The 25,088-nt window shown below is 44.2% G+C and overlaps 1 non-coding gene across 1 annotated transcript; it reads right to left on the bottom strand.

The window, feature by feature from the left end:
• Positions 1-18,525: 18,525 nt before the first annotated feature.
• Positions 18,526-18,632, bottom strand: LOC113199461 (U6 spliceosomal RNA). Its single transcript, XR_003302962.1, has one exon. It is a non-coding gene; the product is annotated as a U6 spliceosomal RNA (small nuclear RNA).
• Positions 18,633-25,088: the final 6,456 nt, after the last annotated feature.

Here is a 25,088-nt window from a genome sequence, read left to right as displayed (position 1 = left end):
GAGTTGTTCCCCCTGACATTTAACCCTCTACTTGGTGCCTCACTTACTCCTTTCCAAGTTCACAGGCTGGATTCCTGCTCCCTGGCACTTGATTTTTAGGCTGTACCTTGACTGACTCCCCACACTAAGCTGCCTGCTTTCCCATTTTTGTCTTAGTAGATCCCTGGATTTTACCTCTTGCTGGCCCAGCCCATGGTTCATTCATGTTGCTCCTTCCACCTTTTATTTTCTTCTCAGGATCTGACCTCTTTCCCTCTCAACTTACTACCTGCTTTACCTGCTTGCCCTCAACTCAAACTCCTTCTACCACCATGTTCTGGGCATTACTCACCATCCAAGATAATTTTTCCCTGCCTCACCCTCATCCTACCTCCCAATACTTAGCTCCGAACTGACAGGTTAGGAAAGTGAGATAAACATTTGCCAGGTATCCTGACTGTTCATCACTTCCAAGAGCCACTTGATGTCCTTAGTGGGCTGTGGCTTTAGGATATTGCCCATCTCTCATGATCTGTTTTCTCTACAACAGTGAATCAACATTGGGAAGAGTTTCAGACCAGTTGTCTTGAGTACAAAAAAGCTCCTCAGTCTCCTCAAGTTCCCTGTCCCCAATGCTTGGCAAAGGAGGAAATTTGAACCAAGATGATCCTTCTCTCTGCACATCCACAATGGCCCCCAAAGAGCAAAGGTATCCCAAGCTATTTTGTGCATTTGGAACAATTACTTCAACTGACTAGAAACATTTTAACATGTTTCAATGTTAAAATGCCTGTGAGCAGGCCCCAGATAGAAGGTTATTGTAACAATGTGAAATGTGAGGGCAAGAACCTGAACTAGAGAGATGGCAGTGATAAGAGAAAGCAAAAGACAGACAAGACATTTAATAAAAATTGAAATAAAATTTAAAAGAGCAATAGGACTTAGAGACTAAGTGGATGTGGGGAATGAAGAGAAAGATCAATCAGTGCAAATCATTGTTGAAAGTAATGCAGTTTAAGCAGAGCATGGTGGTACATGCCTATAGACCTAGCAACTTGGGAAGCATAGACAGGAGGATTGAAAGTTCAAGGCCAACGTGGGCAACCTGGTGAGACCTTGTCTTATAATGAAAGATGAAACAAACAAATCTTTTGTTTGTTAGGGCAATATCCTAAAGCCACAGCCCACTAAGCACCCCTGGTTTAGCCACAGTACCAAAAAACCATGAGGAGTTAGGGATACAGTTCAGTGATATTGCACTAACCTAGCATGCATGAGGCCCAGGGTTAGAGCCTCAAAACAAACAAACAAAAATAAAAAATAAGAATCCCCCCCCCCAAAAAAAACCCCTGGGTTCGATTTCCAGTACTACAAAAATTAAATAAATAAATATAAATAAATAAAAGCTCATGAATATTGAGCTTTTACATATTTACTGTAGCCTGAATTTTAATGTCTTTGGTATATTTAATGACTTGCTTGTCTTGTGCATGTTTAAAATATTATGAATATTAGTGCCTTTTGTGTGTTTAGCACACCATGGTTTTTCAGTACTGAGGTGCCTCATGAATATTAAGTTTCTCTTGATCCTTCCTATGTTTAACACACACATACTCTACTTGCCATTTAACACTACCTGTCTAACAAACATTTTGCTTAAACATCTTAAAATATTTCAGCCGGGTGTAGTGGCACACACTGAATCCCAGTGTCTCAGGAGATTGAGGCAGTGCGTTCAGAGTCAGCCTCAGCAATTTAGCGAGGCCTAAGCAACTCAAGGAGGCCCTCTCTCTAAATAAAACAGAAATATTAAAAAGGGCTGGGAATGTGGCTCAGTGGTTAAGTGCCCTAGGTTCAATCCCCTGTACCAAAAAGAAAAAAAAAATTTTTAACCTATACCTTTCAAACTACAAACCTATTTATCTTTTATAATAGATTGAATAATCTCAAGGCAAATTTACTTACAACCTTTTCTTTGTCCACCTTTCCCTAAACTCCCGACCTGCCCTCTATTCCCCAAATCCAGGAAATGGCATTTCCTCACCTCAGTCAATCCCCACCCCAGTACCAAGTTTTTCATCAACATCTCTTGCTTTTTTTTTGTGATTGGTGGGGATTGAACCCGGGGTCTTGTGCATTTGAGGCAAGCACCCTACCAACTGAGCTAAATCTCCAGCCCTTTAATTTTTTTTTAGTTATAGGTGGATACAATGCCTTTATTTTGTTTATATATTTTTATGTGGTGCTAGGCAAATGCTCAACCACTGAGCGACAACCCCAGCCCTCTTCATCAACATCCCTTACTTCTACTCCTAACATACATATCCATTTGCTCCTGCCTGTCTCATTGCCACTCCAGTCCAAGCCTTCATCACTTTGCTGAGCTGACTACTTCCACTCTTGACCACTTCAATCCTATTACACACAGCAGGTCTGATATTTTTCTTAGACATGAGTCCTATCAGGTGACTTCCGTGGTTTCTCACTGCACTTACCATCAAATACAAAGTTCGTGGCATGGGTTACAAGGGTCTTTTGGTGAGGCCTATGCTACTTCTTTTTTTTTTTTTTTTTTTTTTTTTTTTAAAGAGAGAGTGAGAGAGGAGAGAGGGGAGAGAGAGAGAGAATTTTAAATATTTATTTTATTTAGTTCTCGGCGGACACAACATCTTTGTTGGTATGTGGTGCTGAGGATCGAACCCGGGCCGCACGCATGCGAGGCGAGCGCGCTACCGCTTGAGCCACAACCCCAGCCCCTATGCTACTTCTTTAGCTGCGTTTTCTCCTTCACAATGCTCCTTGGCATGATCCTCCTTCATTTCTTCATTGTGACCTTTGTGCATTCTCTTTCTGTCATTTGGAAGGCCCCCCCACTTGCTCAGAAAACCCCATGCCCCCAAAACACACACCAATCCTACTCAGTCTTCACTTTCAGGGGAATGTGACTTTCTTGGAGGCCTTTGCTGACTCTCCAATCTAAATAGGTCCTACGTTGTTCTCTCTCACAGCACCCTCTCATTTGTTTTCTTCATAGCATTTATTTGGATGTGGATTTATTTAAAATCTGCCCAATCTTTCAAGACATAACGCTTCATCAGAGCAGAGATCATATCTGTTTTATTCACCACCGTCCAGCCAATGCCTAGTACCTAGTAAAAACTCAAAAATACTAGTTGAATAATGGAATGAGACCATAACCTGCTATCAGGTCCCCTCTTGCCTCTGTAAGAGTTCTGCTTCTGTTCTTCACATTTGAATAAATACTCCTCCTTTCACTCTGGAAAAAAAAATAGAGGAAAATGCAAATTTTCTTAGATTAATATAGCTAACATTAGTTCCCTTATGTGGATTTTATGGTGAGTTCTGTATTTGAATTTTAATTTTCAATTCTTCCATTCATTAAGCGTGACCTTTAGTGAGTTCTTTATCTTCTTTGATCCTCATTTATAAAACTGAGCTAGAGATAAGTGCATCATGAATTGCTGTGAGGATCCAGTAAGATTATGTCCCAGGAAGTTGATCCTATGCTGACTGACAAGGAACTGGCGCTCTGTAGACACTTGTTCCTGCTCAATGCTTTCTTGGCCTACACATTCCCTCTGCTTTCCTCCACTTGGGCTACCCCTCAATCTTCTCCATTTGACTTGGTCCCTCAAGGACATGACTTCAGGGACCCTCTTCAGTAGTTCAGCCCTTAATTCATTTCTAGTCCTTGGAATGTACTATGGTGACTCTTTTATATTGGGTTTTGCTGTTGTTGTTTATTTGTTTAAATGTATTATACTTCTGCCATTGTTCTTTGGCAACAGAATTTCCTTCTCAGAACCTCTCATATTCCTCCCAATACCTGGCTCAGTGCCTACAAAGAGATGCTCAGCTTAAATTCAGGTACATTTATGAGTGCCCACAGGATGCCAGGCACTTCATTTGGCTTTCACATTCATTGTCACCTAACTTCATGATAATCCTGCTGTGTGAGTATTACTAAATCTGTTGTGAAAACCAGGCTCAGAACATTCAGTCATCTGCCAAAGGGTACCATTTAACAAAAGCAGTCTTAACCCACTGGTTTAATTCTTTGCTCTCTTTGATTTATAGCCTGGCACATAGTAGGTTACAAACATTTGTAAGTGCTCTTTTCACTATACTATGTTGCTTTTCTCCAGAAATATTTATTCATAGTGAGGATGATAACTATCATGGGTACCTACCTAAGAATGATGACTGCCTTAGTTCCTACCCCCCCAAGAGGAAATCTCCCATACTTGATCCTCCCCGCTGAAGTTCTTTCAGGATCCTGTACCCATAATTCTCACTCACTTTCCTATTAGTGCCACATTTCTTTGTCAAGTTCTCATAGACTCTGATACAGCTTGCTCTTCCCCACGTACCTTGTCCTACTCTATTTCATCTTCTCACTAAAGCTCTTTTTCCTTACGTACACCTTCCTACATCCTTCCTCTTTCCCTTCTTTAATTCACATTTTAGCAGTTAAGAAATATGCCCTAAAGTGGGTACAGTGGTGCACCCTCGCAATCCCAGGGACTCAGGAGGCTGAACTGGTACAATGGCAGGTTAGAGGCCAGCCTGGACAACTTAGCCAAACCTTCTTAAAGTAAGAAGGGCTGGGGCTGGGGCTCAGTGGTAAAGTGTCTCTGGGTTCAATCCCTAGTATAAATTAATAAATAAACAAACTATAATTGCTTCATATATTATGAAAAATCAGTAATAGCAAAGACTTACATAGCACTTACTATGTACCAGACACTGTACCAAATGCTTTATATATCTTTATTCACTTAATCCTCACAATATAACCTATGAAAATGTTATTATTAACCTAATTTCACAGATGAAAAACAGAGGTCTCCAAATTAAGTAATTTACCCTAGATCACTCCAGACAGTGGGTGGTGGAGCGGGACTTCAAACTCGGGCAGTTCTGGCTCCAGAATCATAGTCTTAACCGCTGCCCTATACTACCTCTTATTACCTCATAAAATGAGGGGGAACTAGTTAACAATAATCCCTTAGCATTTTATGGCACTTTTCTAATTCTAAAGCACTGTTCATGTTCTATATCCTATTTGATCTTCACAACAACCCTAAGGGTAGGTATTATTAGTCCAATTTATGGGGCAAGAACAGAGACTTATTATGGGGGTCATGTGTCCCAGGGCACATGGTTGGCTAGGGCAGTCTGTATTCAACCCCAGCACGGTCCATTCTCAGTGCCACACAGAGCATTATCCACTACTGTTTCCTGCTTTGCTTTGCTTTTTTTTTTTTTTTGTATTGGGGATTAAACCCAGGACCTCCCTCATGCTAGGCAAATGCCCTACCACTGAGCTGCATCCCCTGACCTTTTTACTTTATTTTGAGACAGGGCCCAGCTTTTCTTTATTTCCTTCTTTAAAAAGACCCCTATATTCCCTGAGAATCGCCTACCCTGTCACCCTGGGCCCCTGCTCTGCACAGGACCTGCTCACAAGGAGCAGCAGAGGGTGCTGTGGACTAACACACAGGACCTGGTGCTTTGGGAGCTTCTACTGGCGGAAGCAGAAACGAGTCTCATATTCTCTTCTTTTTAATTTGTTGTATTTTAAAAATGTTTTTTTTAATAAGTAGTAATTTTACAAGTATAAAATATAAAAAGTACTAATGAGTATACAATGTACCTGCTCCCCAGCTCCCCAGCTCCCCTATTTGGAGCAAACCCAGGAAATCTTCGGGTATTTCATTCTAGAGATAGTCTATGCTTACACAAGCAAATTTGTATTTTTTCTCCACACAGATGGTAGCATGCAAATATGCACACAGTGTTTTTTGTGCTTCAAACAAATGGTATCAGATTATACACACTATTCTTCCTCTAGCTTTTTCAAGATAATTTATCTTACAGATCAGTTCGTGTCATAATTCATATTAAACCAATGGAAAAACCAGTTCCCTATTGTTTCCTGTCTAGTGCAGTCACAAGTGAAGCTGCTGTAAATATATTTGTACCTAGGTCACTTTGCACATGTGCATTTCTTCAGGAGAAATTCCCAGAAGTGAAATTGCTTGCCTGCAAATTTCATGCATTTGTAATGTTGATCGATATTGCTAAATAGCTGTATACAGAGCTATGCACCCAGATATGTCAGTAGTTCAGTAGTCTCTGTTTCCTACAACCTCACCATTGCAGTCTTATGAAGCTGTCTGATCTTTTCCTATATCATGAAAGATGGCTTCTCACTGCACTTTTTTCTCAGTTTTTTTTTTTTTGAGGGGTGGAGAGTGGAGCAGGACTGGGGATTGAACGCAGGGGTGTTCTACCATTGAGCTACACAGCTCCAGTCCTTTTTATTCTCTGTTGTGAGACAGGGTCTGGCTAAATTGCCCAGGCTGGCCTTGAATATGAAAAAACTTCCTGCCTCAGCCTCCTACACAGCTAGGATTACAGGAATGCAGTACCACACCAGGCTTCTCATTTCTTCTTCTTCTTTTTTTTTTTTGGTGCTGGGAATGAACCCAGGGCCTTGTGCAAGGGAGGCAAGCACTCTGCCAAGTGAGCTATATTCCCAGCCCTCATTTTACTTTTAATTGCATCTCTCTAACAATGAATGCTCTGTAATCTATGAAATTCATTTGTAAGATCCATAAGCAGTTAGCAGGTAAACCAGACTCCATGCTGGGACATCCTCCTCCAGCTTTCCCTAGCCCAAATTTCACTGGCATTTCCTGCCTGCCCTGCTTTATTGTGTCCTTCTAGAAGCCATTTTCATTGCTTGGCCATCCTCCACTGGTCAAGCAGGGATGACCTCACTTGACCTCTCCTTTGAGAGAATGTGGTTTCTTGCCTTTTCTCTGTATTTCAAGACTAATTCCTGTAACCCAATTAAGCAAAGCTGAGTCAGAGGACATGTATTATGTGGTCATAGTTGACCTTGACCTTGAGTCCTTCCTTGGGCTTCCTGGACCCACTCAGTGCTGCAGTGTTCACATCCTGAGATGTTAGAAAGGTGGACAAAGAGCAGGTACCTGGACACTCAACTATGTTCAACGGATGTTGTTTGCTTCATGACTGGCTGGTAGAAACCTTCAGATTAGGTGCCAGCTGAATAGAAAATGCATTTACATAACAGAGCTATTTAAAGTGGGGATGAGTCCATCAGTGGTGCACATCTCTAATCCCAGTGACTCAGAAGGCTGAGGCAGGAGGATCAAAAGTTCAAAGCCAGACTCAGCCATTTAGCTAGGTCTTAAGCAACTCAGCAAGACCCTGTCTCTAAATAAAATATTTTAAAAAGGGCTGAGGATGTGGTTCAGTTGTTAAGTACTCCTGGGTTCAATCCCTAAAAAGAAGAAGAAGAAGAAGGAGGAGGAGGAGGAGGAGGAGGAGGAGGAGGAGGAGGAGGAGGAGGAGGAGGAGGAGAAATAAGAAATAAGTAAAGTGGGGCTGAGAAAAAGTTGGGATCTGTACTCTCTTCTTCACAGGATCATTCTGAACCATTTCTCAAATCCCCCTTTCTTTGCAGTCCCAGAGCACTTTACCTAGACACAGTGAGTCCTGAACCACCATTACTGGGTAACTGCTCTTTGACCTGCCTTCTCCACAGTCCTGTGTGTCCACAAGGATCTTGCCTCTTGTTCATCTCTCAGGACAAGTGCAGGATCAACACACAGGCGTTTTAAAAGACTCTCCTAATGCCTTCCAGTTCCCATCCTTTCAGAAGCCTGCCTCACTTTCTAGTAGCTTAACCAGCAGGACCTCCATCCAGCTCATCCTGCCCAGAGCCGCCCTGCCAGGGTTTCCCTCCTAAAGCACACTTCTAATCCAGCCATTTGTGGAAGCTCCCTGTGGCCTACTAAATGAAGTGCAAATTCCTTAGCTTGGAATTTAAGGGCCTCTGTGATATGGCTCTGGTCTACCTTTCCAGTTCTTTCTTTCCACTACCTCACATTCCGACCAAACTGAATTACTCAACCTTTCAAGTGTGCCCACATTCCCACTGCCACACTGTGCTTCCTCTGCCCAGAGTACACTTCTCTTCACTAGCTTTTCACTTTTTGCACTCACCCTTGTTTAGAAAGGAAGGGTAAGTTTTTTTCTTTTTTTTTTTTTTCTTTTGTGATACTGGTCCCGGTGATGCTCTACCACTAAGCTACATCCCCAGTTTCTTTTTCTTTTCTTTCTTTTTTTTTTTTTTAAACCTTATTTTGAGGCAGGTCACTAAATTGCTGAGACTGGCCTTGAACTTGAACAGCTTCCGGAGTTGCTGGGATTACAGTTGTGTGCCACTGAGCCCAGCAGGTTTTTTTTTTTTTTTTTAACGTAAGTTGTACATATCTTTCAGGTTTTTCTCAAATGCAATGTCCCCACAGATGCCTGTTTAGCTCTCCAGCAGGATCTAATCTTTGTCCTGCTTCAGACTATTTATGCTTCTCCTATATTACAATCTACTACTGTGTCTTGCACCCTTATTCCTGTTCCAGCTCAACATGAGCACTACAGGATGGAGAGGCTTGCTTCGTCTGTGTATTGTTGAATAACCAGTGGTCCTGGAGTTAGAGAAGCCTCCCTGGGCAAAACTACCTCTCTCCTTTCCACCCCGTGCCTTTTTTTTTTTTTTTTTTTTTTTTTTTTTTTTTTTGATGGTGCTGAGAATGGAATTCAGAGCCTTACACATGCCAGGCAAGTGCTCTACCACTGAGCTACCCCTTTCCTGCTTTGAGTACTTTGAGAATCAGAAATGGGAAGCATTTGGGACCTATCATCACCACTGCTGCAGCCACCCTTCAGGTCCTTCTCTAAGAGGGGTCTTTTCAATTTGAAGAGAGCCTCACTCTCAAGTCCAGCGATAATGTAGCCCAGAGCCCCACTCCATATTCCCCTACATGAACCCTATGGGCAATAGTAGGAACCTGTGCCTGAGGCATGGGAGAAACAGGCCCATGAGCCCTCTTTCTGATGGGAAACTTAAGATAGCATGGTTGCCTATCTAACTGACTAGGAGGAGGCACATTTGTCTCCTTAGAGAAAAAGGGAGAAATGGAAAGCCATTCTTCTTTCTCTGTAGTTCTGCTTTCCCCCAAGTGAGTGGACGAAGATGGATACTTCTTTGCTGAAGGCCTCCTGCATTATGAAGTGACAGTGAGTGTGCTGGCAGGACCAGAGGAAGACAACCTGTTCCATCTCCAAGGCTTTCTTCTGGAGTCTTCTGCAAAGGAAAGAGAATATTTGAGTCTTACTTCTCACTCCACATGACCAAGCCCCTTAATCTTCCTAAGACTAGAAATGAAATAGCTTCACCTTCCCTACCTGCTACGTGGATCTTCCTCAGCATTAAAAGAGAACACATACTTGAGAGCGTTTTGCAAATTATATTTTTAAAATGTTATTTATATCCTGCCTTTCCTGGAGTGGATTTATAAAAGATACATAAGATATAAAAATAGTAAAAATTAAAAGTGGGAGTAAAAGAAGAAAAAAATAAGAGCAAGGATATAATGTGCAGAAACAAGGTTAGATATGTATCTTGTTTGCTGTGGATGGATTTCAATGTTGGCAACTGGAGAGTGTTTTCTGAATCAGTGGGTCACTTGAGGCGGTGGTGTTTCAGGGTATTTGGTATGGAGAGTGAAGGCCTATAGCAGGGCTGACAAATTCTGGATTCCTCCTGCCCCAGCCTCCTGAGCTGCTGGGATTACAGGTGTAATCTGGCCAATCAGATGCTTTTTAAAAAATAGAGGCTGAAGCCAGGTGCAGTGGCACAAGCCTCTAATCCCAGGGGCTCAGGAGGCTGAGAGAGGAGGATCATGAGTTCAAAGCCAGCCTCAGGGGCTGGGGCTCAGCAGTAGAGTGCTTGTCTAGCACATTCAAGGTGCTGGGTTCGATCCTCAGCACCGCCTAAAAATAAATAAATAAAACAAAGGAAAAAAGAAAAGCCAGCCTCAGCAAAAAGCAAGGTGCTAAGCAACTCAGAGAGACACTGTCTCTAAATAAAATATGAAATAAGGCTGGGATGTGGCTCAGTGGTTGACTGCCCCTGAGTTCAATCCCTGGTACAAAAAAAAGGGGGACTAGAGGGCTGGGATGTAGCTCCATGGGAAAGCATCTGCCTCACATTCACAAAGCCCTGAGTTCAACCCCCAGTTCCAAAAAAAAACAAAAAAACAAAGAGGTGGGAGGGGGACATTGGGATACAAGATGCCCTGGGTTCAAACAATCCCCAGCATGGCAAAAAAAAAAAAAAAAAAAAAGTTATACATTACAGGTGTATGTACACACACACACACATATACACATATACATACATGTGTATATACATTTTATATATAACATATTATATATACTTAACATATATAAGTATATATAAAAATTTGTATATGTATATATACTTTATATTTACATACAACTCTAGAACATATATATATATATATACACACACACACACACATACATACATATACATAAATATATATTTTTAACTCGTTTTTCAGTATTGAGGATTGAACCCTGAGTGTTGTGCCATTGAGCTACATCTCCAAACTTTCTTATTTCTTATTTTGGGAAAGGGTCTTGCAGAGGCTGGACTCAAACTTGCCATCCCCCTACCTCAGCCTCCTAAGTAGATGGGATTCATTAGCATGTACCACCACACCCAGCTTACTTAGAGACAGGGTCTTGCTGTGTTTCCAACTTGGCCTCAAGCTCCTGGACTCAAGTGGTCCCTCAGCTTCAGCCTCCTAAGTAGCTGGCTCTCCAGGTGCATGCCACTACAACCCGTAAGTTCATCCTTTTAAAGTATCCAGGTTGATGGTTTCTAAGGGCATAGGGTCACTCTCAGCCTCTTGTGTTGTGCTGTTCCAGTCCAGCCTCCTTTGCCACATAGACCTCTTGGGTTCATTTCCTTTGCTCCCCTCTGCTCTAATTCTTAACCCCCTAACAGCTCTAGACTCAAATTTTGGACAAGTTTCCCTATGCTTCTAGCATTTTCCACCCACCTGTCTCATCTCTTTGACCGGGTTCTCCTTAGATCTACTATACTGAAAGTAATGATCAGAGCTGGGGCCTGGAAAGTGCACGGAAAAGCTACCAGGGTAATCTCCAAAGGCTGTAAGGCCCTATGGGAATCCAGGCCACAAGAGGCTGTGGGCATGAGCAGCCCAGGGAGCTGCAGCACTTGACAGATAACATTGTTAGACTGTGACTCACTCTGCCTCAGTCTGGAAAGCCAAAAGAATCTCTCAGCTCGGCCTTCAAAGGAGGGCCGCTTGGACCTTGTGTGACCCGCTGAGGTACCAGGCGGCAGAGTTGGGGCCTCCTAATTCCTAAGCCGGACTGTTTCACACCCCTTTACTCCACAGCGAGACCCCATATGTGAAAAGATTATGCACTGGGAGTCTGAAGGGAGGAAGAAATGTGTCCTCTGTGTTTTCCAAGACAGAAGAGGGAGCCCTCTAAATTCCTGACTGGCCCAGAGATTTTGGTCCCTGGAGCTCTGCTGGTGCCACTGTGGGGACCCAACCCAAGCTCTGGAGTTAGTAAAAATCAAGCAGACACCCCCCCACACACACACACACTCTTATTATTTGCTTCCTCCTGGAAGACTGTTGTGTGAGTGACTAATGGTATTCACGTGCTCCTTTCTTCTCATCCCCTTCTCTCCCTGATTCTACTGTTTCCATCAACCACATCAGCCCATTGGATCTTTTCAGGCCCAGTAGCACATATCTTTAATCCCAGATATTTTGGAGGCTGAGGCAGGAGGATTTCAGTTCAAGTTGAGAATGGGCAATTTAGGGAGGCCCTGCCTCAAAACAGAAAAGAAAAAGGGCTGGGGATGTAGCTCAGTGGTAAAGTACCCTGGGTTCAATCCCCAGTATTGAAGGAAAAAAAGAAAAAGATGTCTCACAATAAAATGGGTGGGGGGGTCCTCCTTTTCCATCCTAGGATGTTGGCTTTGTGCTTCCTCTATTTTCAAGTGCAGAAGTCTGGATCTCAAATAGGATTTTCCCACTCCAAAGACACAAGAGAGAGGCTGATGAATTATTGCTGTCTGATTCCAGCATGTCATAGAGTCTTGCTGTCCTTATATACTTGAGCAGCATTTGGCCTCTGAGAACTCACAGTCTGGTGCAGGAACTTAAGCTAAAACAATGAGAGACCATTTTACAGAGCAATATTGTATTGGCATTATGGCAAGACTTTCCAGAAGACTTTCCAAAAGTATTGGCATCATGGCAAGACTTTCCAGAAGCAAGCTTTGAGCCACTCTGAATCAAAGAGCATCCCCACTGCTGTGATCTGATCGACTTGGGAGGCTGAGGCAGTAGGATCACATGTTTGAGGGCAGCCTAGCAATTTAGTGAGGACCTAAGCAACTTAGCAAAACCCTGTCTCAAAACTTTAAAAAAGGGCTGGGGGATGTAGCTCAGTGGTAAAGCATCTCTGGGTTTAATGCCCAGTACCAAAAAAGAAAAGTAAAAATTCCTTCCTACAGCTCAGGTATAGTTAGTGGTACAGCACTTGCCTTGCATGCACAGGTGCTGAGTTTGATCCACAGCACCACCAAAATAAAAGTTCCATCCTTAAAGCCTTTGTGAGAACCATCACAGGTATGTGGTCACAATTTCTAACTCTCCCCTAAACAAAGCCAGGCTGAGAATGTGTTCACTGTCCAGGGAAATTGTCCAGAGAAGTCAATGCTGGGCTGAATTAGGGGAAGCTGCCCCTGGGTAAGGTGTCTTTAAAAACAGGAAATGAGGGCCTGGGGGTGTAGCTCAGTGGTAGAGCACTTGCCTAGTACATGTAAGGCACTGGGTTCGATCCTCAGCACCCGCCTCAGCAACTTAGCAAGGCCCTGAGTAATTTTGTGAGGTCCTGTCTCAAAATTAAAAAATAAAAAGAGGGCTGGGTTGTGGCTCAGTGACAGAGCACTTGCCGAGCACATGTGAGGCCTGGATTTGATCCTCTGCACCACATAAAAATAAATAAATAAAATAAAGGTATTGTGTCCATCTACAACTAAAATAAATAAATAAGTAAATAAAATAACAAAAGGGGTTGGGATGTGGCTTAGTGGATAAGCACCCCTGGGTTCAATTCCTAACACCAAAAAAGAAACCCCCCAAATCCAGTGTTCTTCTACTCCCCCAAGCCACATCCCTGACTTCAGATAACCTAAGGAATATTGAAAGTGGGCAGGGTGGCTGGTGATGGTGCAGACCAAGGAGAAAGCCTCAGACTTGGTGAGACTTGTTCCATCTAATAAGGAAAGGAGACGAAAGAGCCAAGTGCATCTGGAGGAGCAGAGAGAGAACTCCCTACTCACAGGAGCTGGAGGGGTGGGGTGTAGAAATCAGGCACTCACGCAGGTTGAGACACCATCTCAGAGCCAAGAGTGATGTTGATGCAGTCATTTTCCCCAGATACATAAACATCAGACTTCAGTGACCACTCACAATGCTGCTGCCATCCCTCATTTTCTGAACAGGTTGCTTAGGGGTGAGGTCACTGGCAGCTGGCTCACCGCAGATAGGAGTCAGAAGTCCAAGCCTTCTGAGGTAGGTTTGGTAGTTGTTTGTTGCCTTGTCACCGCTTGAGGCTGGTGTCCAGGGTCATCACTGATTCCCAGGTCCCCACCTTATGTCCCTCTCCTTGACCAGAGCGACATTCTGCTCAGTGATTTGAGGGAAGGTGAGATGGCTCACGCTCAGGGCTCAAGCTTCTTAGGTGGAATTTGACACCTCCCTTCCCCACCCGCACCACCCTCCCACCCACACCCTCCTAGCCCCCCGCTGACATGGAGGCTGAGAGAGGGAGGTGAGGCCTTTTGTTTTCCAGCAATGGAGAAATGGCTGAAATCCTGGCATCTCCCGCAGAAGACAGAGGCGGCTCTGGATTTCCTGTTGCTCCCAACACCGGCCAGATAATTGGAGACAGATTTTTGGGCTTGAATTGGGAGGTGAAGCTTGAAATACAGTCATCAGGCCTCCTGTGAGTCTGTGTGTGTGCATGTGTGTGTGCGCGCGCACGCACGCACGTCTGCTGCTTTGTTGGGGGTTTCTTTGTTAGCACATGTATGTGTCTGCATGCATCTGTATGTGTAGACACTTATGATTGAGACCGCATGTGTATGCATATCTAGTGTGCACACGTGTGTTTGTGTGGCATGCTGTGTTCCTTGTACTTTGTTGGCATAGAGAACTCTGTGCACGATGTGAATAAAATATGTAAGCATGTGTCTGGGCCCCTGTGAGGGGATCCCTTGGTTTGTTTTGTTTCCCTTTGTGAGATTCATTCCAGCTTGGATATACCTCATCAGCCCTTTTCGGATCTTATTACTCAGGACTCGAGGGTGATTACATGTAAAGCAATAATTAAGATATTAAAAAAAAAAAAAAAAAAAACAGGAAGGCAAATGGAATTCAGGAAGAAGATGTGAGGGAAAGATCCAGAATAAAGTCAGAGAAGATAGCAGCGAAAGGGGACGTGCGCACAGGACAGAGGGACACTTCTAGGGGGTAAAACTCCAGTTTTCCCACCTCTCTAATGAAAGGCAACATACCCTTCCAGACTGGTTCAGCTGTCTCCACACTCCCCAGGCTGAGGAGAGAAGGAGGCTCCTATTGCCTTTCTGCCTGAATTTCTGCCCTAGAAGGAGAATCAAGCTCCTTTTCTCTAAGATCCTCTGTGCACATTCACAAGTGTAAATTTGGCTGCTAAAAGGATACAGACTAGCTAGGAAGCAGCCAAAATCATAACAACAATTATAGCTAGCTATTGTGTACTTGCTGCATTTTAGATCCCAGGCTGGGTACTTTACATACAGTTTTGTTGTTGCCAATTTTATTTTTGTGGTGCTGGGCATGAAACCCAGAGTCTTCCACTTGTTGGGTGAACACTCTTACCAATGAATTATGTCCCCAATCCCACTTTGTCTATGGTTTTGCATCAAAGCGGGTGTAGATGTGTGTGTGTGTGTGTGAAGCATCCATGAACTATCACCTTTTTTGCAGAGGAAACTGAGGCTAAGATAGAGAGAGGACTCTACCCTTCAGTATTCCCCTAAGTGACGACTCATTTCTTCATTTGACAAACATGCATTGAATACCTGTCTGCCTCAGGTGTGATGCTAGGTGCAGGGATCCAGAGAAGAGCAAAACAGTTCCTGTCCACACAGACTCCACCCTCTAGGGAGAGAATCAGTAATCTCCAAGGCTGACTTTCATCTCAATTTTAGTTGCACTGACCATTCTGAATGCCAGCACAGAGGTCACTGTTATGAGACTAATGACCTCAAACTGGGGAAAGAATTATTCCCAAATGAAATTTGTGAGGACTGGGTGTGGAGGAGAAGACACAGTGGAAGTGGAGGGTCAGGGACGTGTATTCTGGGTATCTGAGGATGAAGAAGGGGAGAGAACATAGACACAGCAGTAGCCTGACTGCCCACCCCATCTGCTTCCTAGCCCAGCATTCAGTGGATAAACAGTGTCCTTAGATGGTCCAGTTTCCTCTGGCAGGAGGCAGGAGGGAAACAGGGAAGATGCAACATTTCAGCCTCTTTGGACTGATCTCTGAGGTCCCAAGGTGGCTGTTGGGTGGGATTGGAATGAGAGTCCCCTCCTCATTGTGGTAGTTTGACTGAATTCCCCAGAGTGGCCACCACAGCCTTCCCCAGCCTAAATCGCTTCCAGTTTGTTTAGTCAAATCCCTTGGCCTCAACATCAAAGCTCCTCTGGAGTTTCTGGGAGTTGTTCTTATACGGTGTTTATTCCAGAGATGGTTCTGCTGTCACTGGCTATGTGGGGTGGGGTAGGAGGGGCTGCTGGGCCTTCGGTTTCAGGGTGAGAGGGTAGAAGGACAATTTCTATGGCAAATGTCTCCCTGCCTGCCTCAACATGGGACATAGGCACACCAAAAGGGAGGCTGTCTCCTCCCCTGCCCAGGACCCTACAGAGGAGCCTCTATTCTACCCAAATTTATGCCAGACATTTTAGTTTGGGCTCCCAAATGTCGAGGCCATGCTGTCTCCATCCTCCTATTCCAGCCCTCATCTTAGAACCCGGGGGCTTGCTCCAAGCATAATTCTCCACCCGCCACCTCCCCATCCTGGACACTCTATGCAGCCACCTGGTGGGTACCTGGGCTCCTTCCACACCTACATGCCCCTCCTTCTGAGGGGCTCTTCTTTTCTTTTCTTTTCACCTGATTAGCTGAACATGGGCTCAGCTATTGGAACTTGCACTGGGTTCCACATGGCTCCAGAATCTGCACCTTTCTTACCTGTAAATTTCGGCAGGTTCAAGCAAATCCTCTCCTTCCTGTGACCTTTCCCAGTGCCCAGTTCAGCATGAAGAGAAGCCAGTCCAGCATGGTGGATGCAGCTGATCCTGGGGAGATGCAGTTCATGGCCTGAGTGGTGACAGAACTCCCAGGAGTCTCTCCAGGACAAAAAAAAAAAAAAAATCTGCCCTGGATGAAGAAAAAACAACTCTAGCCATTTGCTAGAACACACAAAGGAGGGACAGAGACACAGAGAAGGGGGTGAGGATGTGTATGTATAGAGCCAGATCTTTGGAGACCAGTTATTGAATATATAAAGGGTTACAACCATGATCTTCAGGGACAAAGTCCTTCTTGAGCGACTACTGTCTTTCCTGTAGGGTTCCTAGGAGCCACAGAGGTCTCTATACCCCATTCAACCACCTCATCTGCTTCTGCTTCTTTGGCCCTATCATCTGCCTGAGTTATGCCCTTCCAGCATGCCTAACTTTCCATCTGCTCTCTCAATGTTCCCAGACACAGGGGACTTCAGTGCACCCATGGCCACCTTTTAGACTCCCCCATTGGATAATATGTTACAGGTGCTTGCTAAAAATGGGAGCCCAGCTGGGAGAGAGGGAATTAAGACTAGGAGTGGGTTCAGCTCTCTTTCCTACCCTGGGACCAAAGGAAAGGCTCTGAGTCTGAATCTCCTAGACTTTTGTACACACTTGTGAGCCAAGAACTAGATCATTACCATGAGTTCCTGTCTAGACTTGGCCAGGCACAGTTGAGCTTCCTGCTGTGTGGACTCTCCCATGGGGAGTCTAAGTAGGGGTTCCCCCTAAGATATGGGAATTCAAAAGATCTGGATCCAGACTCTCCATCTCCAAACCAGTATCTTTAATGCCTTAAGCAGTGAGTATCCTGATTAGAAGAGAATGTAGTTTTTGAGCCACTGTCCCCAGGGTGGTCCTTTGGTTCAGTCACACCACAGGTGCCTCCCTCGAAAATTCCACCCCTCACTCTGTGCCCACCCCCATCTTTGCAGGCTACTCATTAGATCGTAATGTTAATGTGACTACAACTGGTGATTAAAACCATTGGTTGGACTTGGGGTTGGCCATCAACATCCCTGGCATAGTTGCTAATCCCTTGGAAATACGTTTTTAATAATCATAGGAGAGGAGGTCAGGGTGGGTGGTCCTGAGAGTTGGGATCCAGTCATCTCCAGGTTTCTCCTGGGCAGACTCTGGGGTATGTTGGAACAGGGAATCCCTTGGGAAGATTGGCCAACTCCTAGCAGATGGAGGTGGTGCCTGGTGCACAGCTGCCTCTGCTGACTGTTAGGGGCAGGCTGTGGCAAGGGTGTGGCTGGAGTGGCTAACTGAAGAGCCCAGGGTCAAGAGGCTTCAGCCACATGGAAGGATTTTTTTTTTTTTTTTTTTTTTTTTTGGTGGTGCTGGCGATTGAACATAGGGCCTTGTGCATGCAAAGCAAGTACTCTACCAACTGAGCTACATCCCCAGCCTAGAAGGATTAATTTTGAGTCCTGTATTGCACTCACTCCTATGCCAAATGCCCAAGAAGGAAATGTAGACTCCAAAGGTCCCCTTACTAGTCCATTCAGCCTCTCTCTCTCTTTTTTTTTTAATGGTTAATTTTTTAAAATATTTATTTATTTGAGTTTTCCACGGACACAACATCTTTGTTTGTATGTGGTGCTGAGGATCGAACCCGGGTCGCACGCATGCCAGGCGAGTGCGATACCACTTGAGCCACATCCTCAGCCCCATCTCTTTTTTCTTTTCAATTTTTTCATAGTTTTATATGGACAGCATGCCTTTATTTTGTTTATTTTTATGCAGTGCTAAGGATTGAAACCAGTGCTTCACATGTGCTAGGCAAGTGCTCTGCCACTGAGCTACAGCCCCAGCCCTCTTTTTAAAATAGCTTCAAAATCCAGTTCCAGCAGGGTGGAGTGGCGCACACCTGTGATCCCAACAGCTCTGGAGGCTAAGATAGGAGGATTGCATGTTCAAAACCAGCCTCAGCAAAAGCAAGCAACTCAGTGAGACCCTGTCTCTAAATAAAATATAAAATAGGGCTGGGGATGTGGCTCAGTGGTTGAGTGCCCCTGAGTTCAATCTTTGTACACACCCCAGCCCCCCCCCGCAAAAAAAATATATAGTTCCACTCCCTTAGGTTCCTTGCCCATTCAATCATTTAATTTTTTAAATAATAAAGTGAATTTATTTAATTTCACACTCAGTATTAAATTTTTTTTGCATAAAAAATATGGAACGCTTCATGAATTTGCGTGTCATCCTTGCACAGGGGCCATGCTAATCTTCTCTGTATCGTTTCAATTTTAGTATATGTGCTGCCGAAGCGAGCACTCAACCATTTAATTTATGTAGTGTCTTTTTTTCTTCTTTCCTGTGTTTGTTTGTGTGTGTATGTGTGTGTGTGTGTGTGAGTGTGTGTGTGTGTATGTTAGTGGGAACTGAACCCAGGGATACTCTACCACTGAGCCACATTTCCAGACCTTTTCATTTTTTAACTAGGAGTTCCCCTAAGATATAGGAATTCAGAAGGCCTGGATATATTTTCTCCATCTCTAAACTAGTATCTTTAATGCCTTAAAGATTTAAGACATTTAAGATGCCTTTTAAATTTTCAGACAGGGTCTTGCTAAGTTGCTGAGGTTAGCCTTGAACTAAGATCCTTCTACCTCAGCCCTCCCAAGTCACAGGAATTACAGGTGTGTGCCACCAAACCCAGCTTATATAATACCTTTCAGAATATGCAACTATGTTACATTACACTTAATGTAATGTAATAATGAGCACATAGTATACATAAAATGTATATTAATATATTATGTGTAAAACATGATTATTATGGTAGTATTCTTTTGGCTGTCTACTTTGTCAGATCCTTTGATAACTATTCCCTCTTATGTTCACAACACTCTGCCAAGCAGACCTTATTATCCCGTTTTATATATGAGAAATCTGAAACTCAGAAAGGTTAACTTGCTTAAGGTCACATAGCTAATAAGAAGCAGGGCCAGTATCAACCCTAGGTCTCTGGTCTATTTCAAACCTATTCTTTTCTAAGCCCAAAGCTATAGAGAACATGAAGAATAAAGTAATAAAGTAATAATCAATGCTATCAAAACCCTAGTAATCCAGCTCCCTAGTTTTGGCACACATACACTAAATGCTAGATAACAATACAAAATAACTTTAAGAGGGCTATTAACAGACAATGTAGATGAGGGCCCAGGGAGTGATACTGGCATAGGTTTGGATCAGGGAGATGCCACCAAAGGCAGTAGGGATTAGAGGAGACTTACAGGTGGGGACTTATGGGATGAATTGGAGTTGATGGTGGTTCATACAACACAACTAGTAATTTTAGCTGGGTGTGGTGGCACACGCCTATAATCCTAGCAACTGGGGAGGCTGAGGCAGGAGGATCATACATTAGAGGCCAGCCTCAGAAAATTAGTGAGACCCTATCTCAAAATAAAAAATAAAAAGGGCTGGAAATGGGGCTCAGTGGCAAATCCTTCCTGAGTTCAATCTATAATACCAAAACAAAAAACAGGTGAGAATTTAATTGCAATGAGTTCATCAGACTGGCTTACTCCATCCTGGAAACTTACCATCCTATCTCCCACCCCCCATTCCTGTTAAAGCCTACTCTTGACATTTTCAGGACTTGAGGCATGAATCAAAATAAAAGGCCACAAACAAAATTTCTAAATATTAAAAAATTATAAATCAAACAAATTGACACCAAGTATAGTGGCACAAGCCTATAATTCTAGTGACTCAGAGGGCTGTGGCAGGAGGATCTTAGGTTCAAGAGCAGCCTGGGCAATAGAGTGAGACCTTGTCTCAAAATACAATGAAAAGAGTCGGGTATGTAGCTCAGTGGTAAAGTGACTCTGGGTTCAGTCACCAGTACAAAAATTAACTACAACAACAAATGTTAAAGTATACGTCCTATCCTTCTACCTTGACAAATACGCCTTCATAATGACTTCGGAGTTTGCACTGAAACATGGTGGTACTGCCCCATCCCCTGGCCTATCCACCTGTCCTCACACCCACAGTTCCTTTCCCCTCTGCTCCTGTGAAGATGGCTCAAGAGCTCAGGTATGTACTCTACATCTACCTATCCACATTCTTTATGTCTTCCCCTCAGACTGCAAAAGTCACAGCCATCCTGGAATCGATTGATCACCTTTGACCACCCTCAGCCCAAGGGTACTTACAATTGCTGTTTGTTCTGCCTCAGAGGCTGAATGGGGAAAGGGACTCTTGAAGTCTTGGAAACAGGCTGAGATCACTCAGAGAGGTAATTCTGGAGATCAGGAGAGGGACAGAACTAGAATGAATCTAGTGAGGCCTAACTCAGGAACAAAGTTTAAGGGACCAAAAAAAAAAATCCTAATAAGACCAGTATAGGGGTGCATGCTTATAATCCTAGTGACTGAAGGCTGAAACAGGAGGTTTGAAAGTTTGAGGCTAGCCTGGTTTAAGGATGGCCTTAGGCTTGAGCCTAAGCAACTCCATTTTAAAACTCTAGTTTGAAACCTGCAGTCTCATCAGGCAGCCCGACAGAGCCCTCCAGTATGGCCTTCAGGCACGAAAAGTCACTTCTCCCCATCCTGATAAACTCAGAGTGAAGCCTCTGGTGTGCTGTCCTTGCCCCATAGGGGGAAAGGCAAAAAGATCAGAGTGGGACCACCAGGCCAGACGTTTTAACCCCAGGGTAAATGATATCACTGAGAAATCCGGTGGCAGCGGATAAGGATGGAAAGGGGGGTCAAAAGTCCCAAAATTTTGTATAAATAATAGAGCAAATGAACAGACATTCAGCCAGCCGACACTGATGTCCTCACACTGAGAGCCTGATGAGGTCCTGGACTGGCATCCCAACACTTTTCACTGTTGCTGATCCTCTGCATCTTCCTCACCGCTCTCAAACTCTACAGCCACATCTTGACCCTGGTGAGAGCCACAACTTCTCCCTATGACCCTCTCCTCAACCAGCCATCAGCTCCACCCCAGGAGAATCCTGCCTTGGTTCCTGACCTGATAACCCCGGTCAGAGTGAGTGTGCATTTGCTGGACTTAAAGCCTAAGGCTTGAGACTTTTGATCTGACACTTGAATTTAGCACGCAGAGGGAATGTCTGTCATTAGCCTGTCCTGATTAAGTGTTTGCAGTACTTAGAATTAACTGATCTAGAATTGTTTGCTGTGAATTAATTAATCTAGAATTGTTTGCTGTGAATTGATTATGTCTGTTGCAGTGCCTAGCATTAAGGATTGTCATTTTCTTGATTAAGAACCAATAGAGTGGGACTGGGGCTGTAGCTCAGTGGCAGAGCGCTTGCCTAGCATGTGTGAGACCCTGGGTTTAATCCTCAGCACCACATAAAAAAAAAAGTAAATGAATAAAATAAAGGCATGCTGTCCATCTACAACTACAAAAAAAAAAAAAAAAGAACCTATAGAGTGAAATTGATTTGAGTGAATAAATCATTGAAAAGGACAGAAGCGTGTGGACATTCTTTTTTTTTTTTTAAAGGCAAAGGTGCCTTTTTATTTTTTAGTATCTCTATTATTTATTTATTTAATGTAGTGCTGAGGATCGAACCCAGGGCCTCACACATGTGAGACAAGCACACTCTACCTCTGAGCTACAACCCCAGCCCTGCATGGACATTCTTTTTTTTTTTTTTTTTTTTTTTTTTTTTAAGAGAGAGTGAGAGAGGAGAGAGAGAGAGAGAGAGAGAGAGAGAGAGAGAGAGAGAGAGAGAGAGAGAGAATTTTTAATATTTATTTTTTAGTTCTCGGCGGACACAACATCTTTGTTGGTATGTGGTGCTGAGGATCGAACCCGGGCCGCACGCATGCCAGGCGAGCGCGCTACCGCTTGAGCCACATCCCCAGCCCAACACGGACATTCTTTATGTCTCCCCCTCGACTGCATAAGTTGCACCTTTTGCCATCGCAACAGCTGGGCAACTTAGCAAGACCCTATTTCAAAAATAAAAGAAAAAAATTTGTTTTTTACTCTTTTTTCCCATGCTAGAGATTGAACCCAGGGGAATTCTACCACTGAGCCATACTTCCAGACCTTTTACTTATCTATTTTAAATTTTGAGACAGGGTCTAAGTTGCCCAGGCTAGTCTCAAACTTGTGATTCTTCTGCTTCAGCCTCCCTAGTAGATGAGATTTTAGATATGCACCACTGCACCTGGGTTCAAAATAAAAAAAAACAAAAAATTAAAAAAAAAAGGACAAATGCTCTACCAAAAAAAAATTTAAGGGACCAAAAAAAAAAAAATCCTAATAAGACCAGTATAGGGGTGCATGCTTATAATCCTAGTGACTGAAGGCTGAAACAGGAGGTTTGAAAGTTTGAGGCTAGCTATTCCGAGGAATAGCTCCATGGTAGAGCATTTGTCTGGCATGCACAAGGCCCTGGGTTCAATCCTAATACTGCAAATCACTAATAAAGATAAATAATGTTGGGCTGGGGATGTGGCTCAAGCGGTAGCGCGCTCGCCTGGCATGCATGCAGCCCGAGTTGGATCCTCAGCACCACGTACAAAGAAAGATATTGTGTCCGCCAAGAACTAAAAAATAAATATTAAAAAAAAATTCTCTCTCTCTCTCTCTCTCTCTTTAAAAAAAAGATAAATAATGTTGTAAAACAAAACAAAAAAAAACAAAAAGATAAATAATGTTGTAATGTAATATTTGAAAAATCAAAATTAATGCAAACATGTCATATTAAAAAAAATCCAGGAGCTGGGGCTGTGGCTCAGTGGTAGAGAGCTCGCCTGGCATGTGTGGGGCGCTGGGTTTGATCCTCAGCACCACATAAAAATAAAATAAAGGTATTGTGTCCACCTACAACTGTGTGTGTGTGTGTGTGTGTGTGTGTATATCTCAAAATTTTTAAATATAGGATTCTCATTTTATTTATTTATTTATTTATTTTTGTCTTGGGCTCCAATATGGTTCCACACAGCCCTGGGCCAGGACCCACAGTCTAGAAGGGAGAGTCCCCCCCACTCTCTTTGCTCTGTGGGGTGGTGAGCAACTGGGACTCCCAAAACGGGAAATGCTCTTGCCAGGAGCCTCAGGGTGGCAATAATTGAGAGCTCCGTGAGGGCTTCATCATCTAGCAGAGCATCTGGCATTTCATAGGCCCTTGATGACTATTTCTTGAATAAATAAATGAGGAAAACTAACTTTCCCCAAGTCACCATCACAGCCATATTCACTACAAGGGTTACTAGGACAGTGACCCTCAGCACAGCCCTAATGTTATGACATTGACTGAGTCAGGGACATGGTTGGGGTGGGGTGGATGCACAGACAGGGAATCTATCAAGACCTAGAGGAGCCTAAGCTAGGATCCTGGAAAGGACAGTGTGGAGAATAGGGAGAAAAAGAGAGGAGGGGGTTGGGGGTGTGGCTCAGTGGTAGAGGACTTGCCTAGCAAGTGCCAAGGCCCTCGGTTCAGTCCTCCGCATTATGGGGAAAAGAAGAAGGAGAGGGAGAAAGAGAGGGAGGAAAAAAGGGAGAGGAAGAAGAAGAAAGGAGGAAGGGCAGATAGGAATGCAGGGTTATGGGGGTGAGGAGAAGAGCTGGCTAGGGAGGACCCAGAGACAGGCCAAGGAGCGAGCAGGGGTGAGAGGCAGGGAAGGGAACTGTGGAGGGGGCAGGAAGAACACGGGGGTCTGGAAGGAGCTAGAGGGTGTTTCTGCACCGTGAATGAAGAGGAGCCTGGAGAAGGGGAAGCAAAGGCTCTGAGTGTGGCTCCCAGAAGCCTGGAACTGGTCAGTTCCTCAAGAAAAGTTCTGGAAGCCCCTTCCCTACCCACTCAGAGTTACACACTGGTGTTTCCTATTTCAGGCCCTACGCCCTTGCCTCCCCTCCCTCCCTCTTGCCCCACCTCCCCAGAGAGGGACAAACACACTTGATATATGAAGTGTTTCCACCTAGGTGCTTGGGAATCCCACAAAGGCTGCAGTGTGTGACAGCCCCTCCCTTCTCCTCCCCCAGCCCCTTCCCTTCCTGAGTCTGTCTGGGAGTCTGGGAATGCCTCCTTTTCCTAGGGTGTCATAGAGAAGGAGGATGGGGACATTCCTCTTTCTCTCCAGCGCCTGATTTGGGGTGGGTGAGCCTGGATGAGTATTGGGGTTCAGGGTGATGATCAGGTCTTCTTTGGCTTCCCAGAGGTTGGAGTGAGGGGGTCTTAATTTCTACCTTTGCCTCTTTGCCGGCCCTGCCCACTTCCTTCCTTGCTGTAGAAGCCCCCTCCCACTGATGGGGGAAGGTTGCACACTCCGATTTTCTTCGTGCAGAAACCCATAAGAGAAATAAAATCAAATTTTCACATGCTCCCTATGTGCCAGGCACTGTGGTAGACTATTTTTGGGGTGTGTGTGCCAGGGATTAAACTCAGGGGCACCTGACCACTGAGTCAGATCCCCAGCCCTGTTTTGTATTTTATTTAGAGACAGGGTCTCACTGAGTTGCTTAGCGCCTCGCTGTTGCTGAGGCTGGCTTTGAACTTGTGATCCTCCTGCCTTAGCTTCCTGAGCTGCTGGGATTATAGGAGTGTGCCACCGTGCCTAGCCTCCTGGAAGCTTTTGAAGTAGGTATTTTCACAGCTGAAGGTGTGTGTGAAGCAGTGAAATTGGAGGCAGTATGGCACAGCGTTCAAGATCGTGGACTTGGGTAGCAAGAGACCTGGGACCAAATCCCAACCTTATGAATAGAACAAGTTTCTTTACCCCTCAAGCCTCAGTTTCC

Source organism: Urocitellus parryii, chromosome 7, assembly GCF_045843805.1.
Source record: "Urocitellus parryii isolate mUroPar1 chromosome 7, mUroPar1.hap1, whole genome shotgun sequence".
Classification (NCBI taxonomy): Eukaryota; Metazoa; Chordata; class Mammalia; order Rodentia; family Sciuridae; genus Urocitellus; species Urocitellus parryii.
This window is presented reverse-complemented; position numbering and strand designations above follow the sequence as displayed.